The sequence below is a fragment of the Lipotes vexillifer genome, unplaced genomic scaffold (assembly GCF_000442215.2).
Source record: "Lipotes vexillifer unplaced genomic scaffold, Lipotes_vexillifer_v1.1 scaffold1207, whole genome shotgun sequence".
NCBI lineage: Eukaryota > Metazoa > Chordata > Mammalia > Artiodactyla > Lipotidae > Lipotes > Lipotes vexillifer.
In genome coordinates this window covers 204,917-208,537 of record NW_006772733.1, presented here as the reverse complement: position 1 = coordinate 208,537, position 3,621 = coordinate 204,917, and positions in this window count along the sequence as shown.

Sequence of the window (3,621 nt, the reverse complement as noted above, 5' to 3'; positions counted from 1 at the left end):
ACCACCTATTGAAGAGGCTGTCTTTTCTCCACTGTTTGTTCTTTCCTCCTTTGTTGTAAATTAGGTGACCATACGTGCATGAGTTTATCTCTGGGTTTTCTATCCTGTACCATTGATCTATATTTCTGTTTTTGTGCCAGTACCACACTGTCTTGATTACTGTAGCTTTGTAGTATAGTTTGAAGCTGGGGCACCTGATTCCTCCAGCACCGTTTTTCTTTCTCAAGATTGCTTTGGCTTGGGCTTCCCTGGTGGTGCAGTGGATAAGAATCTGCCTACCAATGCAGGGGACATGGGTTTGAGCCCTGGTCTGGGAAGATCCCACATGCCACAGAGCAACTAAGCCTTTGTGCCACAACTACTGAGCCTGTGCTCTAGAGCCCACGAGCCACAACTACTGAGCCCAAGTGCCACAACTACTGAAGCCTGCATGCCTAGAGCCCGTGCTCCGCAACAAGAGAAGCCACCACAATGAGAAGCCCACACACCACAACAAAGAGTAGCCCCCACTCGCCGCAACTAGAGAAAGCCCGCACACAGCAACAAAGACCCAACGCAGCCAAATAAATAAATAAATTTATTTATTTTTTTTTTTTTAAAAAAAGATTGCTTTGGCTATTCGGGGTCTTTTGTGTTTCCATACAAATTGTAAAATTTTTTGTTCTAATTCTGTGAAGAATGCCATTGGTAGTTTGATAGAGATTGCACTGAATCTGTAGATTGCTTTGGGTAGTAGAGTCATTTGCACAATATTGATTCTTCCAATCCAAGAACATGGTATATCTCTCCATCTGTTTATGTCATCTTTGATTTCTGTCATCAGTGTTTTATAGTTTTCTGAGTACAGGTCTTTCGCCTCCTTAAGTAGGTTTATTCCTAGGTATTTTGTTCTTTTTGTTGCAATGGTAAATGGGACTGTTTCCTTAATTTCTCTTTCTGAATTTTCCTTGTTAGTGTATAGGAATGAAAGAGATTTCTGTGCATTAATTTTGTATCCTGTGACCTTACCGAGTTCATTGATTAGTTCTAGTAGTTTTCTGGTGGCATCTTAGGATTTTCTATGTATAGTATCATGTCATCTGCAAACAGTGACAGTTTTACTTCTTCTTTTCCAATTTGGAATCCTTTTACTTCTTTTTCTTCTCTGATTGCTGAGGCTAGGACTTCCAAAAGTATGTTGAATAAAAGTGGCGAGAGTGGACATCCTTGTCTTGTTCCTGATCTTAGTGGAAATGCTTTCAGTTTTTCACCATTGAGTATGATGTTTGCTGTGGGTTTGTCATATAAGGCCTTTATTATGTTGAGGTAGCTTCCCACTATGCCCACTTTCTGGAGAATTTTTATCATAACTGGGTGTTGAATTTTGTGAAAAGCTTTTTCTGCATCTATTGAGATGATCGTATGTTTTTTATTCCTAAATTTGTTAATATGGTGTATCACATTGATTGATTTGCATATATTGAAGAATCCTTGCATCCCTGGGATAAATCCCACTTGATCATGGTGTATGATCCTTTTAATGTGCTGTTGGATTCTGTTTGCTAGTAGTTTTTCAGGATTTTTGCATCTATGTTCATCAGTGATATTGGTCTATGATTTTCTTTTTTTGGTGATATCTTTGTCTGGTTTTGGTATCAGGGTGACGGTGGCTTCGTAGAATGAATTTGGGCGTGTTCCTCCCTTTGCAATTTTTTGGAAGAGTTTGAGAAGGATGGGTGTTAGCTCTTGTCTAAATGTTTGATAGAATTCACCTGTGAAGCCATCTGGTCCTGGACCTTTGTTTGTTGGAAGATTTTTAATTACAGTTTCAATTTCATTACTTGTGATAGGTCTGTTTATATTTTCTAATTCTTCCTGGTTCAGTCTTGGAAAACTGTACCTTTCCAATAATTTGTCCATTTCTTCATGGTTGTCCATTTTATTGGCATATAGTTGTTTGTAGTAGTCTCTTATAATCCTTTGTATTTCTGTGATGTCAGTTGTCGTTTCTCCTTTTTCATTTCTCATTTTATTGATTTGCATCCTCTCCCTTTTTTTCTTGATGAGTCTGGCTAAGGCTTTATCAGTTTTGTTTATCTTCTCAAAGAACCAACTTTTAGTTTTATTGATCTTTGCTATTGTTTTCTTCATTTCTATTTCATTTATTTCTGCTCTGTTCTTTATGATTTCTTTCCTTCTACTGACTTTGGGTTTTCTTTGTTCTTCTTCCTACTGGTCCTGTTCACTGAAGAAATCAAAAAGGAAATAAAAAAAATACATAGAAACAAATGACAATGAAAACACGATGACCCAAAATCAGTTCTAAGAGGAAAGTTTATAGCAATTCAGTCTCACCTCAAGAAAAATCTCAAATAAACAATCTAACCCTACACCTAAAGCAACTAGAGAAAGAAGCCATGAATATTTTGAATTAAGTGATTGTGAACCTGCTGTCTGTCTGTCTGTCTATCTATCTATCACAGGATTGTAATGAGGATTAAATGAGTTAATATTTGCACAGTGCTTAGAACATTACCTGGCAAATAATAAGCACTATGTGCATATATTTTAAATAAAATAATAAAAAAAAATAATGAATGTCTTGTTTAAACCACTCAGGTGGTAACCAGGAGAGAAGGTTCTGGCCACTGAGTGCAGGCATGTCTGACACTGGAAGCTGTGCTTTCTGTGTAGCCTGAGCCACCTCTGACACACCAGGGCTGGGACTCATGTCCTTTGGTCCTTAAAACTAGCCTTGTTTATACAGTAAGCTGAAGCACTCTCTACCTTCTGAGAGGATTATTCAGTGAAACCAGGTCTCCTATTTGTATTAGTTCGGTAGGGTTGCCATAATAAAGTACCACAGACAGGGTGGCTTAAACAACAGAGATTTATTTTCCCACAGTTCTGGAGGCTGGAAGTCTGAGATCAAGGTGTCTGCAGGTTTTCTTTTCTGAGGCCCCTCTCTAGCTCACAGATGGCTGCCTTCTCCCTGTGTCCTCACATGGCCTTCCCTCTGTGCGTGCCTGTGTCCTAATCTCGTTTTCTTATAAGGACACCGGTCATATTGGATTAGGGCTCATTTAAAGACCTTATTTTAACTTAATTACCTCTTTAAAGTCTCTGTCTCCAAATACAGTCACATTCTGAGGTCCCAGGGGTTAGGACTTCCAATATATGAATTTGGGGGTGTGGATCACAATTCAGCCCCTGCCACTATTTAAAGACACTAGATGAATTACCTCTCACACTAGCTGTACCCCATATACATGCTGGCTCATTCCTGCCCCAGTGTTTTTCAAAGTGTGGTCCAGGATCACCTAGAGTCCAATCACTTGGGCCCTTAATAAAAATAAGGTTGCCCCCCTAGCCTGTGAATCAGAATCTGGGGAGGGGATTGCAGGCCACATGTATGGAGCTGGCTTGTTTTTTACATTTATATCAAGGCTTAGTTTAATTAAAGAGATTCAGGAAAAGCCAGGCAGCATGGTAGCTCCCACCCCATCCCCACTACCCCCTGCAGTCTCCTCCCCCACCTCTGACACCCCACCCCAAAAATGGGTGAAAGAGGAGCTGGAGAGAGAGGGGCAGCCCTATGGGAAGTTGGAGGGGAGAGCACAGTGCATCCTGATGGCTCCTATA